General features: G+C 39.9%; 1 long non-coding RNA gene across 1 annotated transcript in view; it reads left to right on the top strand.

The window, feature by feature from the left end:
- LOC106508846 overlaps window positions 1-20,886 on the top strand; it is a 36,390-nt gene extending 15,504 nt beyond the window's left edge. Inside the window, exons 5-6 of the long non-coding RNA XR_001305923.2 lie at window positions 18,096-18,228; window positions 18,337-20,886. This is a non-coding gene — a long non-coding RNA (uncharacterized LOC106508846). The remainder of the gene's footprint in view (window positions 1-18,095; window positions 18,229-18,336) is intronic.

Raw genomic sequence — 27,114 nt, 5'->3', positions numbered from 1 at the left:
TGAGTATGTGAGAGCTCTCCTTGTTCCATATCTTCTCCAGATTTAGGACCTGTCAGTTATATATGATTATGTATCTTCCAGTCTGTAGCCTGTTGTTTTACTCTATCTATTGTGACTGTTATGCAATAGTCAATCCTAGTGTCATCAAATCTATCAGTCCTTTTATTTATGGTTTGTGCTTTTTGTGCCTTCTTTGACAAAACCACAGAAATGAATGGTTTATAGAGGTTCTTTACATATTTGGAAAAGCAGTGGTGTGTTAGCCATAGCTAATGGTTTCCTTTTAATTTCCTTGTCATGTCTTTGTTATTAGTCTATCTTTTTCATGTTGACTTGTCAGTTATACACGTTGCAATATCTTTTCCCAGTTCATAGATTATTTTTTCACTTTGTTACATAGTGTTTGTTAAGCAAACATCACTAATTTTGAGGCTGACAAATTTATCATCTTTCCTTTATTGTATATACATTTAACATGTTATTAAAGAAAACTCTCCTTACTCAAAGCCATGAAGACATTTTTTTTTTTTGGTCTTTTTGCCATTTCTTGGGCTGCTCCCACGGCATATAGCAGTTCCCAGGCTAGGGGTTGAATCGGAGCTCTAGCCGCCGACCTGTGCCACTGCCACAGCAACGCAGGATCCGAGCCGCGTCTGCAACCTACACCACAGCTCACCGCAACACCGGATCCTTAACCCACTGAGCAAGGCCAGGGACCGAACCCGCAACCTCATGGTTCCTGGTTGGATTTGTTAACCACTGAGCCACGACAGGAACTCCCATGAAGACATTTTTTAAGAAAATGGTTAAAGATATATTTTTCAGCGTAAGTTTCTCATAAACCTAGAGATGACTTCTGTAATGTAATAATGTAATTACATAGGGATCCTATTTAGTATTTTCCTATATGGATAACCAATTGTTCCAGCATCCCTGAATCCCTCCTGAACCCTACCTCGGTCACAAAAACATTAACCAAATGTGTACAGATCTTCTTCTGAACTATGGCTTCTCGTCTATTTTTCTTTTCTTGTCACATTGGTTGCATTGCTATAGTTTCATCATAAATCTTAATATCTAGTAGGTATGTATTGATCTTATCCAATATTATTTTTAATATGCCTTACTCTGTTTCTCCATGTAGATTTTAGGGTAAACTTTCAAGCTCTATCAAACCTTGCTGGCATTTTTTACTGGAATTATATTGATTTATAGAAGAATCTGAATGAAGAATTATAATTTGATTACTTAAATATGTACAACTCTCTACTTATTTTGGTCTTTAATATCGTCAATAAAGTTCATAATTTTCTCTGAGTCATGCACATATTTTATAATGTTTATTTCTAGATTACTCATGTTTTAAAATTATGTTTTCTAAATGTTGCTAGCATGTAAAAATACAAAAGATTTTTATTTTGCTCTTATATCAATGGTCTTGCTGAACTTTCTGCTTTGAGTTCACAAGTTGCCTATTTTCTGGATTTTCTGTGTAGACAACCATAATGACTATATCATATGCCAGTACTCATATTTATCACATGAGGATCTGTGATCTTGTCACCTAGCCAAGGTCACATGTTTTTTTTTTTTTTTTTTTTTGGTTTTTGGTCTTTTTGCCAATTCTTGGGCTGCTCCTGCAGCACATGGAGGTTCCCAGGCTAGGGGTTGAATCAGACCATAACCACCAGCCTACGCCAGAGCCACAGCAATACGGGATCCAAGCCGCATCTGCAACCTAAACCACAGCTCCTGGCAAGGCCAGATCCTTAACCCACTGAGCAAGGCCAGGGACCGAACTCTCAACCTCATCGTTCCTGGTCGGATTCGTTAACCACTGCGCCACGACGGGAACTCCAAGTCACATGATTTGAAAATAGGGAAGCTGAAGTTCAAGCTTGTGTTGTACTTCAGATCTGTTGTACTTCATAGCTTGTGTTCCTCCACCACTCAGTTATGCTACTTTTCATTAGTGTTTTGCTTGACAGTTTTTTTGGGGGGGGTATTTTTCAATTGTTATTATTTTATTTTGCAGACTTTTTCTTTTTGAATTGTTATATATTTTATGTATATTTTTCTTCCCGCAATTGCTAAGACTTCCAGCGGTAGCTTGGACTTGTATTAGAATACTAAATAGAAGCAATACAGTGGACATTCTTGATTTATTCTGGTTTTAAAGGAATGCTTCTGCATTTCTACCATCAGGCATGATATTTACTGTAGATTTTTAAATATATATTTAAATATATTTATATATTATATGTATATTCATATATATATATATAAATTTCTTAATAGATTAATAAATTCCCAGAGTTCCCTGATGGGCTAGTGGGTTAAGGACCCATGTTGCCACTAATATGGCATGGGTTCCAACCCTGGCCCAGGAACTTCTGCCTGCCACTGGTGAAACTAAGAAAAGTAATTCCTTCTGTACAGAGATGGCTCAAACATTTTTATCGTTAATGGAAACTAAAATTTTTCTAGTGCTTTTTTTCTGCATGTACTTAGATTTTTTTCTCTTCAGTCTATTACTGTGATGACTTCTACTATTGGAAATGGTGAACTACAGTAAGAGATTTGAGCCTCAGTTTCTCAAGTGCAAATTGAGAAAATCTTTACTTTGCATAATTATGGTTAGGTGAGAAATAAATTAGATTGTGTCTATGAAGAATTGCCGGGGGGGGGCACAAAATAAAGGCCACACCCATGTCTTCCCCTTTCCCCACCAGACCCACTCTGTGCTCTGGCTTTGAGCCCTAGTCCTGTGTTAATAATTATGACTCCCTTGTTTCTGTTTCTGGCTAAGTTCAGCCAATGGAAAGTAGTAGCGGCTATTGGAGCAGTATGGGAGAAGAGTGAATGGGGTGTTTATTGTGCCAGCCATCTCTTCAGGCCACACCAGATTATCTGTATCTTTGCTCAAGATTTTGGTTGCTATCATGCAGCCCTCTATAGAACTGCCCCATCAGATTCTGCTAACACTCCACCTCCCGCCTCTTTGAGCCCAGAGGTGATATAACTCTTCATGCCCACCTGCTCTTACCAAACTCTGAGTCCTACTCTCTTCACATTGGATTCCTTAATCTCTGCCCACATCTTTGTAAAATGTCCTTTTCCTTAACTATCTTCAGATGATTCAGTCTGAGTGCCTTTGTTTCATCTTAGGAATCTGATGAATACAGAGACAAATAAATGCATTTTTTTATCCCATCCCACTATAACCTGGGTATGGAAATGGATGAGTTTTAAATCAAGCATTTCTGTTCAGTGGAACATCTATTCATTGTCCTGATTTAAATATTGAATTAATAATTATTATCTCTGATGGTGTCAAAACTGTTTTCTCTGGTTATTGATTGGAACTACTTGCAGCTTTCAAATCAGAGTTAAATAAGCAATGTACATAAAGAGCCTAGCATGCTACTTTGAGGCATTTTAAAGGCACTTTAACATTTGTTTTGTTTAAAAGAAAGGAAGGAAGGGTATTATGAAAGGTTTCAGGAGCGGAAATTTGAGCCATTTTAGTAATTTTCAAGCTCACTGTGCTCTGCAAACCTAATATTACCTCTAATTTGTGATATTATAATAGAAATTACAGAGCACAAGTCAGATCTGGAAAGCAAAGATAGGAGAAATTATTTAACGTATCAAAGGAACTCAAGTTTAATCTGATTTTCCTCTGGGTTATGCCGACAATCTTTCTCATTTGGAAGGTCTTCCATAGCTTTGTAAAATGTCCTGGGCCAACATAATGGGCCCGGTAGAAGCTAAGTTGGAACTGGAAAATTGTTCAATAGTCATCCCAGCAAGAAACTAGCAATTCTTTATTTGATGGAATTCTTGCTTAGAGTGTATTTTGAATTATTCCAGGATAAAAAGAAATTTCAAGTGAATTAAAAAACCCAAGGTATTAGAAACTACAGCTCCCAGCTTTTTCAAAGGTTAAACAAATACCTCTGGAAAAAAAGAATTATCGCAAACAATAATCCACTGACCAATCTCTTGCTCGGTGTTTAAAATTCTGTATTTAATCTATACAAAGTATGATACAGAGTCTTGCTTAGAAAATAGATAATATGATATTACTGAGTTTGGTTACTTTCAAAAATATTCTAGATAGCCCTATATATAATGTCATATCATTGAATCTCTATATATTCCATCTTCCTCACCAGTAATGTTAGAAGAACATAGACTTGTGTTTAATAATGTATTTAAAAGCTCTAATAATTATATGAAAACAAACCAAATAGAAAACAAAGAATGTAGACTCTCTGGATTGACATTTAAAATCCTACAACGCCAATTCTATTGTGCCTTCCTGTGCTATAAAAGAGTTACTTCCCCAGTCTTTGTTAAAGGTGGAGTTCTAGGAGTAACTCAGGTTCTAGCATTAGAAGAGACTCTTACTCTGAGTTACACAGAGGGAAAAGCAGAGTTCGGGGCACCATCTCTCTCCCCAAGAGAGCTTGTCACCGGTAGCATGTTGGTATCAGCAGCAGTGGCTTTCTGATTCAACAGCCTCATGCTGTGGAAGAGCCAGCAGTTCCTTGGAAGTTCAGCCCATTTTTGCAGTCGTCTCAACAATTCTGGGAGTTGCTTCTATCCCTTAAAAAAAAAAACAAAAAAAACAAAAAAGCAAAGAAACAAAAAAACCTTACCTTAATGGAGTTGCCTACTGCTAAAAACCCTGCCTAAGACAGTTCTAGTGTATCACTGCACCCACAGTAGAGCTGAAATCAGTAATAATAGGAAAGGAATATGACCTCTGAAACTGTAGGGTTGATTCTCTTAGTCTTGCACAGATACTATGCAAAGTTTTTGGAATACAGCCCCCACGAAGAGCTCCTCATGAGAGTTTTTGAACGTGGTTGTGGGGACTGGGGTGTCCAGGGAGGGGGCAAGGAAAAATTAACAAATTAAAAACAACAAAATATTAAACATGGCTGCAAGACACCTGACACTTTTTGAAATCAGAGAATTTAGGAAGGGACAAAGGAAAAGAAAGAGGAGAGAGGAGTTCCCACCCTGGCTCAGTGGTAATGAACCCAACTAGCATCTCTGAAGACACACGTTCCATCCCTGGCCTTGCTCAGTGGGTTAAGGATCCGGCGTTGCTGTGAGCTGTGGTGTAGGTCGCAGACGTGGCTCAGATCCCTCCTTGCTGTGGCTGTGGTGTAGGCTGGCAGCTGCAGCTCCAATTCAACCCCTAGCCTGGAAACTTCCATATACTGTGGGTGCAGCCCTAAAAAGACAAAAAAAAAAAAAAAAGAGAAAAGAAAGAAGTATATCCAACACTTTATAGATATTATTACATAATAAATAATGCCATCATGATATACCAAATACATTGAGAATGTCGATCTTCTTTTAGATATGAGAAAACTGAGGCTTTGCACCTGGGATTTAAATCCACATCCATCTATCCTAAGAACATACACTGTTTTTAATTTAATGTAGTGATGGGAACAATGGGGATAGGGAGAGACTTAGTAAACTTTTGGGTTATCTTTAAAAAAGTATTAATTGAATACCCAGTCTGCAGAATGAGATTTAGAACTGTGAAAATTTTCCCCCTTGGACTTTAATTAGAGATGTCTGATTTTTTTCCTCTACATAAATTCAAATCTTTATACTATGGACATTTACTGGACAAATTTGAAATGAGGACATAAATGTTTCCGGATATTTCTTCCCTCTCCTGAAAATTTTGCTGATTTGTTCTTGATAGTTCCTATAAATACCTCTGTGGGATGGGAAAGTGTAAAGTTAGGAGGAATGACCCGGCCAGAATGAACTATGATTCATGATAACATGTAATTCCCTTAAATGTTTAAATTTAAAATCCGTGTAAATGAATAACCTTTTAAAAGACATGCTGCATCACCAGTGGAGTTTGACAAATGCTTCTAATTACTTAATGCATTACATAGGTAAGAAAGCTAAATACTCTTAGACCTCATTGCTATTTCAGATCAAATGAGAGATGGGTGCATTGATTTGCCATGCATGTTTGTGTGTGTGTGTGTGTGTGTGTGTGTGTGTGTGTAGAATTCATTCAAAGAAACTTTTGAAATCTCAGATGTAAAAAGAGATTAAATTCCACGTGGAATGTGAAAAAAACTCTTCAATTGGTTAATACTGACAATTCTCAACTATAGCTACAATTTATTTTATGTTAAATTATATTCTAAAGCTAATTTGTCTGTTCTTTTACGAGATTAATTTATTATATGTAATCTAGCGCCCCCTTGTGTAATAGATTTTATTAACAAAGTTTGGGAACCAGTATTTGTATACTACGGATACTTTCCTGTAAATCATGTATCTGATAAAGTTTTGGTATCCGTGGCATATAAAGAATTCTTACAGGAGTTCCCGTCGTGGTGCAGTGGTTAACAAATCCGACTAGGAACCATGAGGTTGCGGGTTCGATCCCTGGCCTTGCTCAGTGGGTTAAGGATCCGGAGTTGCCGTGAGCTGTGGTGTAGGCCGGCAGCCACAGCTCCGATTAGACCCCTAGCCTGGGAACCTCCATATGCCACCGCAGTGGCCCAAGAAAATAGCAAAAATACAAAAAAAAAAAAAAAAAGCAATGAATTTGAATATGCATTTTTTCTCTAAATGTATATTCTTACATGGCCAATGAGCACATGAAAATATGGTCACATTTGTCCTTAGAGAAACGTAAAATAAAACCACAATCCAATAGCACTTCACATCTTCTTGGATGGCTTATATATTGTGTTTTGATTTCCAATTTTAGTCCTTGGATCATGGTATTATTTTATCTTTATTTTTTGGTTTGTATTTCCAAAGTCATACACAATAAAAAAAATATAGAAAGGAGCAAGGTTGAAATTTTCAGGTTTCATGCTTTGCCTATAACTGTCATTGAACCAAAACCACGTATGCATTGGAACGTTTCTTAAGAAAATCAGATTCATTCTCAGGAGGGAGGAAAAATAACTTTGTAAAACAGGAGAATTAGTTCTCAGAGATTCTTGGAATTTCAGGGTAAGAAGAAATTGTGGTGATGGAGCGAGGGGCAGAATGTGGCTGACATTTGTTTTTCCTGTGCAAATACAGCTGTCACTGTGTGGTGTGGCACAGGCTACAGGGCATGGTTAGTCCTTCCATGGAGCATGGGTTTATGACAGACTTCTCTTTTTTTAAAAAATTGTGGTACACATACAGAGAACAAACTACTCATTACCAGTAAGACGGGGAGGGGCAACATAAGAGGTGGAGAAGTGGGAGTTACAAACTATTGGGTGTAAGATAGGCCACAAGGATGTATTGTACAACACAGGAATATAGCCAATATGCTAACAGTAAGTGGAGTGTAACCTTTAAAAACTGCATATGTTGGGAAAATGAGTCATCGTCTGTGAGTCTCCTCTTCAGGAAATATTGCTGTAAGACAAAAATCAGTTGAGCAAATATAGTTTGGGGTGCTTTGTTCAAAAAATGTGATAAAAATCACGTAACATAAAATTTACCGTCTGAACCATTTGTAAGTGTGTAGAGTACAGTAGTGATAGGCAGAGGTACTTTGCTGTGCACCAGAACTCTAGACCTTTTCATCTTGTAAAATAGAAACCCTGTATCCATTGAACAACTCCCCTTTTCCCTTCCTGACAGTTTTCCTTTTTTCAGGAAATCTCATGTGAACACCAATATGTGAAGAGGTAGAAGCTATGTTGCCGTAATCCATGGCAAGGGAGGTGGCACCCTTTCCCTGGGACCCCCCTCCCTGTTGATGCTCAGGCTTGTGCACTCTGTGACTCTAGGCTTTTCAAGACTGTGGTTTCACACAATCAGAGACTTAGCTCTTCCCCACTGTAAAGGGTAGAACAGTACCCTATCTATCCCCCAAGTTCATATGTTGACGTCTCAACCCCCAGTACCTCAGAATGAGATCCTATTTGGCAATAGGGTCTTTATAGAGGTAATCAAGTTAATATGTGGTCATTAGGGTACACCCTAATCCAACAGGACTGGCGTCCTTATAAAAGGGGGAAATTTGTGACAACCAAGGCAGAGGTGGCGGTGATGCTTCTAAAAACCAGAGCACCTAGAATTGCTCATAAACCACCAAAAGCTGAGGAGAGATTCTCTCTCACAGCCCTCAGAAAGAACCAGTCCTACTGACACTTTCACCTTGGACTTCTAGCTTCTAGAACTGTGAAAGAATAGATTTCTATTTTTTTTGATGACAGCCCTAGCCAGCTAATACTCCCACATTTCCCATCAGTGAAGCTGTGGATTGCTATGGCTGCTGGATATGGCCAACACAGCCAACAGAGACTTAAGTTTTAGGCTGAGTAGTTACAAATCCCCAGAGATATGACAACTTTGTACTATAATGCAGTTACAGGTTATGGAAAATAATTAACTCAGTGAAAAATGTGCTTTCTAATTGGCCATAAAGGAGAGCAGAATATGCACCCCCAAATATGCCTCTTTGGCATAAGGATTGTCTTGAGCTGGTCTTTTTTAAGAAATAGCAGACACAAGGGAAGCTTTGAAAACTGAACAGAAGTTACCCTTTGGTCAGGGACATTTCCATTTATCAGGGAAATCTTCATTGGTGAGGGTGTCTCCCTCTCTGTACCAGAAAGAGAAAGATGATGAAATTGCTACAATCTCTTGTCAGTGGAGAAGGCAGCAACTTAAATTGATATAATAATTAAGTGAAATCTTTTTTAAAATTGTTATTTCCCCAATACAGTTTTTTTTCTACTGTACAGCATGGTGACCCAGTTACACATATATGTACACATTCTATTTTCACACATTATCATGCTCCATCATAAGTACTAGACATAGTTCCCAGCACTACACAGCAGAATCTCATTGCTAATCCATTCCAAAGGCAATAGTTTGCATCTATTAACCCAAAGCTCCCCATCCACCCTACTCCTCCCCCTCCCCCTTGGCAACCACAAGTCTATTCTCCAAGTCCAGGATTTTCTTTTCTGTGGAAAGGTTCATTTGTGCCATATGCTAGATTCCTGATATAAGTGATAACATATGGTATTTGCGTTTCTCTTTCTGACTTGACTTTACTCAGTATGAGAGTCTCTAGTTCCATCCATGTTGCTGCAAATGGCATTATCGTGTTCTTTTTATGGCTGAGTAGTATTCCATTGTGTATATATACCATATCTTCCTGATCCAATCATCTTAGGTGGACATTTGGGTTGTTTCCATGTCTTGCCTATGGTAAATAGTGCTGCAATCAACATGCGGGTGCACGTGTCTTTTTTAAGGAAAGTTTTGTCTGGATATATGCCCAAGAGTGGGATTGCTGGGTCATATGGTAGTTCTATGTATAGATTTCTAAGGTACCTCCATGCTGTTCTCCGTAGTGGTTGTACCAGCTTACATTCCCACCAACAGTGCAGGAGGGTTCCCTTTTCTCCACACCCCCTCCAGCATTTGTTATTTATTAATGATGGCCATACTGACTGGTGTGAGGTGGTATCTCGTGGTAGTTTTGATTTGCATTTCTCTAATATGATATCAGGGATATTGGCCATCTGTACATCTTCCTTGGAAAAATGTCTATTCATGTCTTTTGCCCATTGGGTTGTTGGTTTTTTTGCTGTTGAGTTGTATACGTTGCTTGTATATTCTAGAGATTAAGCCCTTGTCAGTTGCATCATTTGAAACCATTTTCTCCCATTCTGTAAGTTGTCTTTTTGTTTTCTTTTTGGTTTCGTTTGCTGTGCAAAAGCTTGTCAGTTTGATTAGGTCCCATTGGTTTATTTTTGCTTTTATTTCTGTTGCTTGGGAGACTGACCTGAGAAAACATTTGGAAGGTTGATGTTAGAGAGGGTTTTGGCTATGTTCTCTTCCAGGAGTTTGATGGCGTCTTGTCTTATATCTAAGTCTTGAAGCCATTTCGAGTTTATTTTCATGCATGGTGTGAGGGTGTGTTGTAGTTTCATTGATTTGCATTCAGCTGTCCAGGTTTCCCATCAATACTTGCTGAAAAGACTGTCTTTTCCGCATTTTATGTTCTTGCCTCCTTTGTCAAAGTTTAATTGACCATAGATTTCTGGGTTCTTTATTCTGTTTCATTTGTCTGTATTAAATTGACATAATAATTAAACCCTTGTTTACTATGTTTTGCCTGACGACTTCCTATAACTGGAAAATTAGGTTTCCTCCCCTTCATCTAGCAGCTTTCTTAACATTTATTTTTATGTAGAAAATTGTTTTTTTTTTTTTTTTTTTGTCTTTTTGTCTTTTGTTGTTGTTGTTGTTGCTATTTCTTGGGCCGATTGTTAGTGCTTTAATCTCATTTTAATCTCGCCAGGCTAACATTTTAATGGGACTGTCTTGCTCAAGAGAATGGTTTACAATGAAGAATATACCCCCAATTCTGGATTTATCTGATCATTTCCTCGTGGTATCATTTACCTTTTGGCTGTTAATTGGAAATTAGATATAAAGGCCTGATTTGATTTAAACATTTCTGGCTATAATACATCCTAGATGATGTGTTTCATTTCATATCGCATCTCACCATAGGACTCTTGAAATCTGGTTGTCCACCAGTAGGATGAAACCACGGGGCGGGGGAGGGCAGGGGGGATGTAGGGTTAACCTCTTGAGCCGTCCATGGCAACCAAAACCTAATCTTTGTGGTGTTATTGTGGCCCCATTCAGTTGTCCGCTTCTCCAACAATTATTCTCCTAAGGGTCAACACCAGTTCCTTGCCTGAATAAATGATTGGATGAATTGTAGTGAAATGTGTATTTCCTAATTTTATTATTTCCTATGTATTGATTGGGAAATTTAAATGTGGACTGGTTATTAGATGATACTAAAGATTTTAGAACAATGTTTTTAGTTAGAAAATGTTACTTTAGCTATGTAGCTATCTTGTTATGCTGTAGGAGAGGGAAAATAATTTTCCCTCCACTTTTCAAGGTTATTGGCTGTGAACCTCTATAATAAAAAGATACATGAATGAGAGAAAAACAAATAGAAGTTTAATCATATGTGTAACTCCTTGAGATGGGCCAAGCTACTACCTTAAATACCATCTCCAACTAAAGATAAAAGGAGATATTGGGGGTGAGGGTGGGGAGATAGGAGAGCTTAGGCAAAGCACAGTAAACAAAGGTATGTTTGTTGTGTAGATTTAAGTCCTTGACTTTTCCATTGATAAAATTTTCTAGATAGTTTGTTATCGTCCTCTTTCTGGTACAGGAATCGATCTTCCTTCTTTCCTTCTTTCCTTCTTTCCTTCTTTCCTTCCTTCTTTCCTTCCTTCCTTCCTTCCTTCCTTCCTTCCTTCCTTCCTTTCTTTCTTTCTTTCTTTCTTTCTTTCTTTCTTTCTTTCTTTCTTTCTTTCTTTCTTTCTTTCTTTTTCTTTCCTCAAAGACATTGTTAAAGGGAGTACATGTCACCTGGAATTGAAGAAGCCCATCCTCAGGTGTCTTGTCCCACTGATTTCAGGAACACAGCAGGGAGCAAAGGCTTGAAGTGAGATCTTAATTTCCCTTTCAGGAACTGAATTTGGGAAACCAGGAATCCTAGCCACTACACCATCTGGGACTAGAGGTTAAAAGCAGAATTGCCCTGATTCTTGCCCCTGTTGAAAGCAAGAATGTTTCAAGGAGGCGAAAACTGTAAAAACAGGCACAAAGTTTATTATTGTAAGCACATCATATGTAGGAGATATGGAAACAGTTTAGAAGAAAAACGGCAGACTCAGAGAGGAGTGTGCATACCCCTGTTAGAGGGGAGCATCCAAAGGGCTGATTTAAATCGCTTATATAAGGGCAGTTCTTCCAGTTCTTTGTTTTCCTCTGGCCAATTATCTTGCTTTGTTTTTCTCACCTAATCCAACCCAGGACCCTCCCTCCCAATATGCCTGCACATTTTTAGCCAAGATAGATTCCAGTGTGTGTGTGTGGCAGGGGGGGGGGGGTTATAAGAAGATTGACAACATCTATCATGGGGTAGTGCCCCCACCTTTTTGAGCCCAAGGAATCTTTCTGCACTTGTGTAGCTGGGGGTATCCCTGACCCCAAAGATGAGAAATCTGTGCCCTCTTGATCTTTTGCCTATGTAGGGCTTAGCCCCTCTCTGCCCCTGCTATTACCATTATTTTTTAATGGCCCCAGGAGACAAAGCCCAGCTACTTACCTGTTCCTGTTGTTATTTCTACCTCAAAGTATAAACAGGAACCTATCTATTTCCTGCCTCACCATGAAGGGTGAAAATGACAAGTTCATTTGAACAACAAAAGGAATGAGAAATGACGAGTCTCAGTCCTACTCATCTAGGGTGAATAGTTCAGTTTTCATGGTCAGTTGAGTTTTCAGATAAGCATACAAACAATACCCTTAATGCTGCATACCATGGAGACTATTATGATAATTATAAGCAGAATAATTCCCATTGTCTGGAGTACACCTCAGAGCCATGGTTTCCAAGACCCTGATCAACTGGAATCAAAAAGTCAAAGAAAAATCCCACTTAAGGAGTAACTTTCTTTCTTTTTATTTATTTATTTAAAAAATTACTCAATGAATTTTATTACATTTATAGTTGTACAATGATCATCACAACCTGATGTTATGCACTTCCGACCCAAACCCCCAGCCCATCCCCCACCCCCAACCTGTTTCATTTGGAAACCATATTTTTGAAAGTCTGCGAGTCTGTATCATTCACCAATACTGAAGTTCATTGTGTCCTTTTTTTAGATTCCACATATAAGTGACAGCGTATTATGTTGTTCTCACTGTCCAACTTTACTGATCATGATAATTTCTAGGTCCATCCATGTTGCTGCAAATGCCATTATTTCTTTCCTTTTAATGGCTGAGTAATATTCCACTGTGTATATGTACTACATCTTCTTTACCCACTTCTCTGTCAATGGACATTTAGGTTGTTTCCATGTCTTGGCTACTGTATATAGTGCTGCAATGAACATTGGATTACATATACCTTTTCGAGTCATGGTTTTCCCTGGATAGATGCCCAGGACTGAGGAGTCACATTCTTAAACCAGCTGGTTTGTTCAGTGGTCTTATGTAGCAGAGTCTCAACTTTCCCAGAAGTATCAATCCAAGTATAGCAAGTGGTGTTGACCGTAGAACAAATAACCTCCTTGCTCTGCTAGTCTAGCATCTAAACCAATCTTGGCCAGGCAGTCTAGGGATTTTTGTTGGGCAGCTATTGCTTTAGCAGCAGATTGTCCAGTGTCTTTAAGAGCTAAGAAGAGATTCCCAATCATAGCCTAATTTTCACTTACTCCTAGCCAGGGAAATAGGGATGTGACAAAGAGAATGAATTAGAATCATGAATGCCTCCTGGTAATTCCCATCTGAGTCTGTGGCTCAAGACTGGAAGGAAAATTGACAGCCACGGAAGCCAGTAAAGTATAAGGTCTGGTAGCTCACACAGGTGGCTTTATTTTGGTTACCCTTGCCTTGTGTCCTTTCTTTGTACAGGGCCTGGGATGCAGAGTTCCCAGGTTTGGGGTTGGTAACCAGAGGCAGAGAAATGGACCCCTATTAGGGAGTCTGACAAGATTGAGAAGAGGCTGAGTTTGTTCCACAGAAACTGAGACTATAGGATCAGCAGTGTTGTGGCAAATCCAGCAGTCATGTGGAGATTGGATTATCCTCTGTGGAATGACCTAAGATACTCGAATAATGTCATCATTTTTCCAGGTCAGAGAATATTTCGTAACCCCTAGAAATGTTACCTGAAAATTGGGTTCACCTTTTGGTGGATGTGGAGCCAAAAGACACAACCAAGCCAAAGATTGGGGAAAGGGGAGTTCCCTTGTGAAGCAGTGGGTTAAGGATCTGGCATTGCTGCTGCTGTGGTGTTTGATCACTAGCCCAGGACCTGCTGCATGCTGCAAGTGAGAAAAAAGAGGGGGGGTGATGATAAGGGTTTATTGCTTATAGCAAGCAAGAAGAATGCTGGGGATCTTTCCCAAAGCAGTGCATCTCCAAACCACAAAACTGTGGAAGTTTTAAGCTAAGGATGCATGCATATTCATGAAGGGGCTTGAGCAAAGGAGAATTCAGCATAGATTTGGGCAAAGGTTGATCAATGGAGTCCAAGCTTTGGTTGATTAAGGTCATAAGGTTCAGAATGAAGTTCATTGTCATCCTGTAGGTTTCAGATCTGTTGACTGAGCTCTTGGGGAGGGTGGTGTAAAATTCTGCAAAACAGCTCAAGAAAATGCCTTGGACTAATCTTTGTCATTCCAACAGAATCTTTACAACTGATGCATTGTCTTTGCTATTGTTACTTCTCTTGCCTAACAGTCATTTGTTTGGGGATTCCCTTAAGATTGTTATCACTGTTCAAGAGCAAGCATTATGGCCAGGTGTACATCACTAAATGGCTTAGGCCTAAGATGCTTCTCTTGTGTCAAAAAGCTTTATCTAGTCCTTTTCCTCTGGGACCTCCTACCCAAACTGCTTACAAAATTATGTTCTTCCTCACAGTACAGTTTTCAATGTGGCACAAAATGTGCTTATTAACAGAACAAAATAGTTTAGTTCCCCTGTAAAAGGAAGTCAAAAGTAGACAAACTCACGTGTGGTATTTAGTCTTTTCAGTTTTTTATATTATTTGGACATGATCTAGATATTATTTAATGCATACTATCAATCAAGTTATCTCCATATGACTTTAAGGTTTCAAGTAACCAAAAAATTTTGGAAATTATTTTTAAGTACATAAACCATAAAGCACAATTATTGTTGAAAATTTTATTTATAAACTATATCTTACTTATATTAATTTAATTTACTTGTTATTAACAATTATGTTTAGATTACTCATAAAATTTTCATTGGACATTGAATAGACATTTTTGTCTATTTAGGGCTGCACCCGTGGCATATGGAGGTTCCCAGGCTAGGGGGTGAACTGGAGGTATAGCTGCCAGCCTACACCACAGCCACAGCATGCCAGATCCTTAACCTGCTGAGCGAGGCCAGGGATCGAACCTACAACCTCATGGTTCCTAGTCTGATTTGTTTCTGCTGAGCCCCAAAGAGAATTCCTTAAGTTATCTTTTCTTGCTGACTAATTCTGTGACAGAGATAACACAAGCTTATTTTAGTAAACCTAGGTAGAATAAAGTCTTATATTTAATGCTGATGACTCTTAAAGATATGATTTTAAAATTAAATCAAAAAACTAAACTAGGTTTTATTTATTAATGTGGACAGAAAATGTCAGCTTGCTATGTGTTTATATATACATATATATATATATATATATTTTGTCTTTTGTCTTTTTAGGGCCACATCTGCAGCACATGGAGGTTCCCAGGCTAGGGGTCTAAACCTCCATCACAGCCACAGCAATGCCAGATCCAAGCCACATCTGTGACCTACACCACAGCTCATGGCAATGCCAGATCCTTAACCCACTGAATGAGGCCAGGGATCAAACCCGCATCCTCATGGATACTAGTCAGGTTTGTTAACCACTGAGCCATGACGGGAACTCGAAACTTCTTTATAGAAAACAGAGGATGTTGAGCCCTCAAGCCATCAGCCACTGCAGCCACCCTTGAAGGTGCATCCTGAAAGGATTCAGGGTGGAGAAAAACAGGATCCTGGCGCTAGATAGATAAGGTGCATATCAAAGGAACAATTTCATTGCATGAAATTTGGTTGAGTTTCATATTCCTGAGAGTCCAGAAATACTTAATTCATGTAAGCGCTTATTTTTCTGTAAGCCAATTAAATAGAACTCTCTTACAAATTAATGTTGGCAATACCCTCTGCAGGTAGAAAAATATCATAACTATCACATACATACATAGACATACATAAACATGCACGCAGAGATGCAGAGATCTTTGAATTTTTGTTTTAGCGTTTGAGCCACGAGACAAGTACAATAAAGCAAAACTCACCAGTTTGTAAAGAACAATTTGATCCAAATTGTGTTTCTGGAAATTCCCTTGTGGCGCAGCAGGTTAAGAATCTGGTGGTGTCACTGCGGCAGCACAGGTCACTGCTGTGGCATGGGTTCAATCCCTGCCCTGGGAACTTCCACATGCCTCGGAATTTGTCAAGGTTTTCCATTAATTTTTATTTTAGATTTCCCTTGGCTGTTTAAGGGAATAACTGGTAGCAGTTATGGGAGAACCCCAGCATCCCATCAACCCTATTGGGGCTCAAATGGGGAACTTCTTCCAGGATGAACATGAGGATGTCTGTAAGGCCACTAACTTGGGGGGCTTTTTAAGAGATTGTATCATCTCTTCAAAATGGAAAGACAATTCAGGCAGAATATTAGTAGAATGAATACTCATGTAAAGATGTTGAAGCAGTAGGTGTTTTGTGAATGTTACAGTTTTGTGTTTCAGATAATTCTTGGATCTTTAATTTTTCCTGAGCCTTTTACCGTAAATCTTTCAATAAGTTATTTTGGAATTTTGAAACCCTTTGGAGTTTTCTCCATGCCAGTTAAAATAGGTATCCCATTCTGTCTGACTTGGGAGTACTTGCTTTCAAATGCCCTTTTAAATAACCAATCTTGTCTAACTGGAACATTCTTCATAAGGCCATTGTAATTCTAGGTTGTCTTCAGTAAATTGATGCATGCCCCTAAAGAAAGATCATAATTTTTTTTAAAGCATAAAATTGGCTAGGGTTCCTAAAAGGGGAAGGGAGGGGGTAACTTTAGAACATTTAGATGACTGAGATCTCATTTTTGGAGTTTTCCTGAGAACAAAGAAAAAATTTCTACATAACTTATGCCTTGGGACTTGGGTATTTTTTGATAGTATGTTTTTCATGGGATACTTCTTTTCCTGGTAGATGGCCTTGGCCTTACTTGAGCCATGCCCCGGTGTTTCTCCTTGCAGGGAATTTTTCTTGCAGATGGCTAGTGACCTGTTGTGAAACTTGCTCACCCATGACCACTATAGGTCTTTTTTTTTTTTTTTTTTTGCCACATTCATGACGTGTGGAAATTCTCAGGCCAGGGACTGAACCTGCACCACAGTAGCAACCCGGACTGCTGCAGTGACCATGGGGGATCCTTAACCCGATTCACCACAAGGGAGCTCCATTTGTAATGATGTCCCTTTTAATCTCCTATGTTTATTTTTGCCAGTGCACTTAAAAGAAAAATTTCTTCCTTTCCTACACAAAGAGTGGTCTGTTATTGACTTTTGTACTCCCTTGCTTTTGTACCTAACCATGTATCCTGGTAATCTCTCCACAGTGTGTTATTTCTATCCTTTTCTAAGGGTATAGAAAGTCTCTCTTATAGTCTTCATATATTGAGTTTTTTAATCCAGCATCTCTTGAATAGTCTCATTATGTTTAGGAACTATGTAGCCTCACAAGGGTAGATACTGAGACCAGGCAAATTGATTCCCACATCTCCCCACTCCTAGCATCCCCCTTGCAAAAGTGCATTGTCATATTTCTTGGGTCCCTCCAATCAGGCTGAACTGGCAGTGAGCCCTGGGGGAAGGCAGTTCTGCATGATACCTCTTATGATGACCTCGGTGGCAGCAGGATTGTGAGGCTTCTGCGTGGTTCCCGGTGCAGATGCGTCATGGGTGACTATGGCGTTTGCAGATGTGATAAAGTCCACTCGACGGCATCAGGACAAACAGTAGCATCTGGTGCTCTGTGGCAGCAGTCACCGTGAGGACCCCCTTGTCAGGCCCCCTCTGTGGGCATGTTTGAGGTCTTGTTCCCAGAAACAGCCTTGAGTGGCTTTCCAGCCCTCTCTGCATTTCTCTGAAGCTGCCTGGGATCCTTTTAATAAATTCCTTTCTCAGCCTAATTGGCCAGAGTATGCTTTCTTTGCTTACAACTAGGAACTCTGACCTAAATCCTCTTTATGAAAAGATAATGACTTTAATGATTAAACAAGACTAAATATAGAGAGTGAGAAAAAGGAGTGTACCATCTGCCCTCACTTCATCTGTAATAAATTATCTTTGACCCACTCTCTCTAAGCCTGTCCTCAATATTTCTATTATCCTCATTATTCTGCTTTAAAAAAAAAAAGCAAACAAGTTTTGAATTCTATGTTTTGCTTCCTCATTGTGTGCCAGGATGGTAAGTGGAAGTGGTGAACTGCAGGTTAGCCCTCAACCAGTGCCAGCATTTCTCAGGGTCCGTGGCCCTTCTCCTCTTGTTGTGGCAGCAAAGATGGCTTTGAACATGACTACTCTCAAGACAGGAAAGGTAAGAGAGGAGTCGAATGGCTGACTTTGGGATCTCTACAGAGATTCTTGTGAACTTCTGGGTAAGGGAGATGTTGATTTTTTTTATTTTTTATTTTTTGATTTTTAGGGTCACGCTCATGGCATATAGGCTAGGGGTCTAATTGGAGCCACAGCTGCTGGCCTACACCACAACCACAGTGATGTTGATCCGAGCCACATCTGTGACCTATACCACAGTTCATGGCAACACTGGATCCTTAACCCACCAAGAGAGGCCAGGGATCGAGCCCGCAACCTCATGGTTCCTAGTTGGGTTCCTTAACCCTTGAGCCATGACAGGAACTCCCCAAAGAGAGATGGTAATCTTCAAAACATAATTTTCAATTTCAAGAGCCAGTATTTGAAGGTCCCAGTATTTGAAGGTCCCAAGAAATGTGATTATTTCATTTTCAGAAGTCTGAAAATCTTATCTTCGAATGTCAAGAACAAAATCAGGAGAAATTCACACATTAATGTTTGCACCAAGAGGCACTGAGAAGAAAGAGGGCTACCATGGGGGAGGTTTGGGTTTTCTCCCACTTCTAGAGAAGATGTGGCTGAGTGGATCCGTGGACCCGAAGATTCCTTGGGGTGGTGCAGTAGGAGAGAGCTTTGTGGATCTTGCTGCCTAAAAGCAGAGGGGTCCGGGGCAGCGGCCACCAAGGGACTAAAAGACCATTAGCATCAGCAGCATGTGTCCACAGAGACGTGGCCACGTGACAGACTCTCGCCTGCCCCTGATGCCATGATCCTAGCTGAGCATGGTTAAACTCACTGCCTGGAATATGGGATCTAACGAATCATGTTCTCCTATTGTTATCACATTGTTATGAACAGGCTGGAGCTCTTCTTGGGCACGGCTGGAACCAAGCGCTTGCTTAATGAAGTTACGCTAGGCTACCGAAAAGAGGGACTGGCTGACTCCTGAGAGGACAGGGGGCACGGCAGTGTGCTGAGCACACTCAGACCTCCAGCAAGGGTCAGAGATGAGAGTGAAAGAGAACACTGGGCTCTGGGAGGCCAGGCACCCTTCACCGGTGCCTCTCCCGGGCTCTGATGTTGAAGGAGCTGTAGTCAGGCTGCTTACATTCAGGAGGGAGAAGAGGGGTCCTGGGAGGTCCGTGGTGCAGAGAGAAGATGTCGCACCTCAGACACAGATCCGGGAAAGCCTGATGTGACCTGGATGAGACCCATAACCAGGGACGTAATTTTCTCCTTCTTCCCTTGTGTTCTCCAGCCCAGAGTGGTCTTGGATGCTTTCCACGACTCCCCTCTTCATGCCTAAGCATCCCCTGACCCTGAGACCCCCCCCCAAATCTGGGGCCTCCACCTGGCTCCTTGACCCCCACTGCTTTTGTTTTTCATCACTTGATTCCTTCCCGCCAATCTAGAAGGCTCAGGCTACTTTTACGGTTCACATACAACTTTATTAAAAAAAAAAAAAAGTGGGAGTTTATTTTCCTTTCCTTATAATAGATTGTAAACTCCTTTGAGACAGGGAACCCACCTTCTACAAGGTGCTTTATATGATGGACTAGGCAAACAGGGGAGGATTTCCAAATGTTGCCTGATGGACATCTGGTCCCCTCCATTCTGATGGGAATGCTGACGCCTCTGTCCTCAGCGTCACAGGGGAAAATTACAAATAGCACTAGATGTTCCAAACGTGTTTGCTTTTCTTTCCCAAGAGGACTACTTTGTGCTTCCCTAAGTCGTTCCACTTGGTGGCTCACCCAGCTATAACTGTCCAATAAACTTGTCTGGCAAACGACCTCATAGAAGCTGACGCTAATAACCTCGAGGACAAACCAGGATTTCTGGCTTCGCCTGTTGACTTCAAGTACCTGGAGCACTTGTTCATGTTTTCTTGACTTTGTTCCACATTTAATTTTCTTAAAAGATGCTGTATTAACTGGAAAATTCATGGGGTTTAATAAGATGATAATGTAGAATACTTAACACAACTTTGACAGCAAGCAAGCTCTCTCAGTGTGAGCTAAGCTTATTACCCCATCGACAGAGAAATCATTGTATTCATTCTCTCTCCGGTAACCATACATGACACAATAGGAGAAAGCAACGTCTAGGTGGTGGTTCTTTTTGCTTGACACATATTTTAAGGTTTGCCCCCTCCTGCTTTCCCTGCATTTTCTACGTTCTAAAATGGTCACAAATAGTAGCACAGTAAGAACTGCATGAAAAGAAGCTGCATGCTCTGTACATTATTCATGGCCTCCGTTACCCACAAAGGGCTGGCCTAGTTTTCTCTCTCCACAGGGACGTTGCACACAGCCCACGGTCCGTGTGACTGTGAGCACTCATGGCAGGTAATATTTTATTTAGCCGACTCCAGACATCCACACAACCCTCAAACTTGGTAAGAAAGCTGAAGCCCCTCTTGGGAAATTGATTTTCAGGAAATGTGCTGCCTGTTCCAATAGGGTGCCCACTCTGAGATGGTACTTCAAAGGACCCTATCATGGGATTCAAGTTAGTGAAATGTGCACACGAGATGTTTTCCTGGATTGAACTTGCTTCTCCTCCACTCAAGGAGGTACTGTTACCTTTTCCTACGAGGGAGCTTTATTTATTTAGGGCCACACCCTTGGCATATGGAAGTTCCCAGGCTGGGGTCGAAATGGAGCTGCAGCTGCCGGCTTACACCAAAGCCATAGCAATACTGGATCTGAGCTGCATCTGCCAGTTATGCCACAGCTTGCAGCAACACCGCATGCTTAACCCACTGAGGGAAGTCAGGGATCGGAGCCGCATCCTCAAGGACATTATGTGGGGTTCTTAACCTGCTGAGCCACAGTGGGAGTGGCTCTTAGATGAAGAGGCTGGTGTCTTTATTGGCTGATTTATTTATTTTTAAAATTTTATTTTATTTTTGGGGGGCCACACCCACAGCATGCAGAAGTTCCCTGGCCAGGGATCGAACCTGTACCACAGCAGTAACCAGATGTCCATATCTACATATCCATGGCTCCCAGCTTGCATGACGGCACCAGGATAGGGGGTTTAAAGGTGTCCAGGATGACCAGGTAGCCCTGCTGTGGTCATGAGGGCATTCTAATGCTCTTCCTTCTTCCAACTGACATTGTTTAAGAGAAGGAGCTCCAAGCCCTACTTTCTAGTTGATAAAAATTAATTTATCTTTTATTTATTTATTTTTATTAACAAATTTTTTATTGAGGTTCACACTGTGGCTCAGCAGTAATGAACCCAACTAATATCCATGAGGACACAAGTTCAATTCCCAGCCTTGCTCACTGGGTTAAGGATGCAGCCTTGCCATGAGCTGTGGTGTAGGTTGCAGATGCATCTCTGATCTGCTGTTGCTGTGGCTGTTACATAGACCAGCAACTTCAGCTCTGATTCGACCCTAGCCTGGGAACTTACATATGCCTCAAGTGTGGCCCCAAAAAGAAAAAAAAAATTATTAAAGTATAGTTGATTTCCAATCTTCTATCAATTTCTGCTGTACAGTAAAGTGACCCAGTGAAAAAGAATATATATATATATTACATATTATCTTCCATCATGTTCTATCCCAAGTGATTGGACCTACACAGTAGGACCTCATTGCTTATCCATTCTAAATGCAGTAGCTTGCATCTACTAACCCTAAACTCCCAGTTATCTTTGAGAGTTATTTTAATGAAAAAGATAAAATACAACCTCTGAGGAGTTTGTATGACACTAGAGGATAGAAAATCCATTCCTGGGGTGGAGGTTTTTAACTTCCAATTGTCGTCCTTAATGATAAATAGATCAATTTTTGTTACTGATCAGCCACTCTGCTAACAGTTTCTGTTAAGACATCTATTTCACAACTAATGGAGAAATTTTTGTTTTGAAGAGTTCTTTCTACTTACATGAGAAGGAATTTTTGCAAGTCACTGTCCTCTAGAATATCTATACGGGGTCACTCGAGTCAGATAAAAGACACTGCCTTGCCCAATAGTGTGAAGTTAAAGAGATATAGATATATACATATACATACACATTAAAAAATAATAGTAGCCACCACTTTATTGAGCTTTTGTTATAAAAGACACTGTATTGGATATATACATACATTAGTGAATATATTCTTCACAAGAATCACTCAAAGTTTATTATTGTCCCCATTTTGTAGATGCTCTTCAAGGTCTAATACTCAAGATTCAAAGCCGGACTTTTCTGATTCCAGAATCTATGAACTTTTCACAATATCGCACTATCTTCAATCCTATTATGACACATAGAATCCTAATATTCATATCATGCTTCATAGATTACCATGGGGAAGATTATGCAACAGAACTCCAAACTCCTCTTGCAGTTGAACGTTTGCAAGAGCTAGCTGCATAATGCTCACCATTTCCCTTTGCAATTCCTATAAGAGCTGCCTCTCTTTTAAGCTGGTGAAATACTCTCATTTGATATTAGTTTTATCTTGGCAATTGTATGAGAGCCTGTAGAGTGGATAACCTTTAAAGTCTAACACAGTAATTTGACAGTAGTGAAGAGTGAAGCAATCTAAATATTCATGACTCAAATTAATTATGATATGATAATGCGATAGACTATTGATAGCACTTTAATTAAAAATCATTACTACTATAGGAAATGTTCAGGAAATAATTCTAAGAGAATAAAGAAAGATATAAAATTGTTCTCGATAAGCAAAATTTTTTCTCATGAATAACATATGTAGATACATAAAATATTAGACAGAAACATAGCAGAATATAAGCAGTATTTATGTATGGGAGGTAGATTGTGGGTAATGTTCATTTTCTTTTCTCAATATTTTCAATATTTTACAATAGGCACATATCAATTTTTAATGATAACTTTATGTTGGTCTATCATAAGGAAGAAAAATAAAAATTATGAGGAAATTTACAAATCATTCAACAGATAATTGAGTTGTCTAACTGAAATGATAAATGACCCTAGTCATTCTCAGTCTCATTAGAGATATTCATGTCTGGATATACAACTTTTATGAAATTATGTCTGTTTTATAGAAAACCACTGGTTATTAACACTTTCTTTGGGAATTTGGATTTATAAGATATTGGTTTGTATCTATCCATTGTTTTCACACTAGAAATAAAGTAGAAGTTGGCTGATACAAAGGACCTTCTCAATAAATATTTGTTGAATGAATGAATGGGTGAGAGGTGATGCCTCAGGTTGTAATGAGTAAAGAGGTCATTTTTTGTCAACTTGCTCTTTTTTTTTTGGTCAACTTGCTTTTACCATTGCAGTTTTGGATATGTTCAGGACCATTGTCCTCTAAATATTTTATTTTATTTTATTTTATTTATTTATTTTTTGTCTTTTTTCCTTTTCTAGGGCTGCTTTCCAAGGCATATGGAGGTTCCCAGGCTAGGAGTCAAATCGGAGCTGCAGCTGCCAGCCTTCACCACAGCCACAGCAATGCCACATCCGAGCCGCATCTGCGACCTACACCACAGCCATGGCAATGCCAGATCCTTAACTCACTGAGCAAGGCCAGGGATCAAACCCGCAACCCCATGGTTCCTAGTTGGATTCATTAACCACTGAGCCATGACAGGAACTCCTCCTCTAAATATTTTAATCATAATTTTCTCTAAGCCTTCTCCTGGAGGATTAGCTTAAATATGCTTACAACATCAATATGCATTCAACTAACACTAAAACTACCTACATTTTATGAGGGTGTGACTTCTTTTTGTTAATACAGAAAAGAAAGCATCAAACCTTACACTTTCATACAATTGTCTGAAAGCCCTGAAAACAGTAGAAGTTCCTCCCAACAGCACAGGTCTTCTTGGAAGTTCACTTGTAATAGAATTTGGCAACCATATCTATGGACATTACATAATAAATACTGCCTATAGCCTTGCTTCCAAGAGCATTGTTGGCAAAAATTTTGAAACTCTGGAAGTACCATACTCAGAAGGTAGACCTCATTGGGAATGGAAAGCAAAGGATGTTCCTAAATCAGAGAAAAAAGCAGTAACAGGATGCACCCAATTGAGAAGCTGCCTATCCCCTCCCCCCTTTTATTTATTTATTTTTATTTATTTATTTATTTATTTTTAGAGCTGCATACAGACAGCATACGGAAGTTCCCTGACTAGGGATCAAATTGGAGCTGCACCTGCTGGCCTATGTCACAGCCACAGCAACGCCAGATCCGAGCCGAATCTGTAACCTACACCACAGCTCACGGCAGCACCGGCTCCTTAAGCCGCTGAGAGAGGCCAGGGATAGAACCCAAGTCCTCACGGATGCTAGTTGCGTTTGTTACCACTTAGCCACAATGGGATGTCTGAGAAACTACCTATCCTTAACTAAAGTTGTACTTTTATATTCTTAGGGCTTTCTCGCTGTTTCCCGGTCTCTGTTTGCCACTGACTCTCACAAACTATTTAGGGCCACTTTTTCAACAAATACAAATAAATCAACCTCTGGCATTTAAAGAAAAAAAAAAAAACATGGTATATCAAAACACTTTAAATTTGGCTATTTAATAGCTTATTTATTTTTCCCATGCTTTGAGACAATGATGAATTTGAGGGTGCTTTTAGGCAACATGTAAAATCTAATAATCAAAAATATATTAAAATTAAAATGTGTTAAAGTAAGATTAAAAATCAAGATCAGATAAAATGAAAGTGAAATGAAAACACACACGCACTCAAGTAATACTGTCCAAACACACACATTCAAGTAATACTGTCCAAAATAATTGACTGCAGTTGGAACATAAATTTAGCTTTGAGCTTCCTAGAGAACATGGCACAGAAGAAAAGTCAGTTGCATAGTACTTATTGTTCAAAAAGAAGAAAATTCAGTTTCTCAAGTTGATATTTTATAGCACTCAGTTCTGAAAGAAGAGGACTGCATGTAGGGAGTACTTAAAGATATGGCACACAATGACTTCAATAATATCTCCACTGCAAACAGACATAGATTTCATATGGCTGCTTCTTATTGTGTCTTTCTAAAAAGATTAATTTCATAATACTAACAGCAACCCAGAGAGATCAGTCTGCAGTGAATCAAAACAGAGCCCCAGGATATCAGTTTCTTAGATTGTGGTTCAAACTCTAAATAAAACCTACATTTAAAAAAAAAATCAGAAGCAATGGAATCCTGCTGTATAGCACTGGGAATTATATCTAGTCACTTGTGATGGAGCATGTTGGAGGATAATGTGAGAAAAAGAATGTAAATATGTATGTGTGACTGGGTCACTTTGCTGTACAGTAGAAAATGGACAGAACACTGTAAACCAACTATAATGTAAAAAATAAAAATCATAAATAAGTAAATAAATATTTCCACAGAAAATATCAGAAAGGATGAATTTTTTCACTTGAGATCATTCATCTATTAATAGATGTAGGTATAAAGTGTCATTTATTGAAGGATATTCCAGCCAAATACTATATGATCAGCAAACAGAGGAGTGGCCAAGATGGCAGGGTGGGAAGGCCCTGAGCTCATCTCCTCCCTTGGGCACACCAAAACGGCACCTATTTATAGAGCAACTATTGATGAGAAAAACTGGAAGACTAACAGAAAAGGTCTTCTACAACTAAAGATATAAAGAAGTAATTACAATGAGGTGGGTAGAAAGGGCAGAGATGTGGTACAGTCAGGACCTGTATTTCCAAGTGGGCAATCCATAATTACAATTGCAGGGTTTTCCTCAAGGAGCGAGTAGTCTGAACCCCATATCAGGCTCCCCACCCCGAGATCCTGCACAAGAAAGGTAAACATTCAGAATATTTGGCTTTGAAGGTCAGCAGGACTTAATTTCAGGAAAGTCAGAGGGCTGCGGAAAATAGAGACACCACTCTTAAAGGGCACGTGCAAAATCTCACATACTGTGGAACCAGGGCAGAAGCAGTAATTTCAAAGAAGCCTGGGTCAGACCCACCTGATAATCTTGGAGAGCCTCTTAAAGAGGTGGCGGGGCAGGGGCGGGGGGGTGGGGGCGCAACTGGAGCTCACCCCGGGGCCATAGACCCTGGTGACAACCATTTGGGGAGCTTGTTCTACCATGTGGACACTTGGGCTGGTAAGCACCAGTTTGGAATCCTCCTTCTAGCTTGTTAGTACAGAGACCAAGCCAGACCTTTCAGGGTGCTTCAGGCCAAACGACAGCTGGAGGGAGACACAATCTAACCTGTAGGCAAGCCTACTGCCTTAAGACCCACAGCTGCCCTGGAACCTGGCCCCGTCCACCAGAGGGCCCAGTATGTGGCCCCACACCGCCATGATGGCTGTCAACCAAATGGACTGGGGGCCAGCTCTGCCCGCCAGACCACCCACAGTAGCCAGCTCACCACAGCAGAAGGACCCTGCAACCCAAATAGGAGGCACCCCTAGAGTATATAGCTCTGGTAACCAGAGAGGACTGTGCTACTAGGATGCACAGGGCACCTCCTACAAAAGGCTACTTCCACCAGGCCGGGAAACATAACCTACCTACCAGATGTATGGAAATAAAAACAGCAAATTAGGCAAAGTGAGGCAACAGAGGAATATGTCCAAAACAAAGGAACAGATTGAAACCCTCAGAAGAACAAAGAGAAGTGGAAATAGGCAATTGACTCAATAGAGAGTTCAAGATAACGATTGTAAAGATGTTCTAAGAACTCGGAAGAAGACTGAAGTTTAAGAGACAACATCAAGCATAGCATTTGCATTAGATGGGGTCCCAGAATGAGGAGAGAGAGAGAAAGCGGAAAATATATATAAAGATTTCATTCAGATTTGACAGAGGCATCAAAAGCTTTACAGACAAGCAAAAGCTAAAAGATGTCAGCACCACCAAGCCAGCATTATAGAAATGTTAAAGGGACGTCTCTAA

The sequence above is a fragment of the Sus scrofa genome, chromosome 1 (assembly GCF_000003025.6).
Source record: "Sus scrofa isolate TJ Tabasco breed Duroc chromosome 1, Sscrofa11.1, whole genome shotgun sequence".
In the NCBI taxonomy this organism is placed as follows: domain Eukaryota; kingdom Metazoa; phylum Chordata; class Mammalia; order Artiodactyla; family Suidae; genus Sus; species Sus scrofa.
The sequence above is the reverse complement of the archived record's forward strand: the minus strand, read 5'-3'. Positions and strand labels throughout refer to the sequence as shown.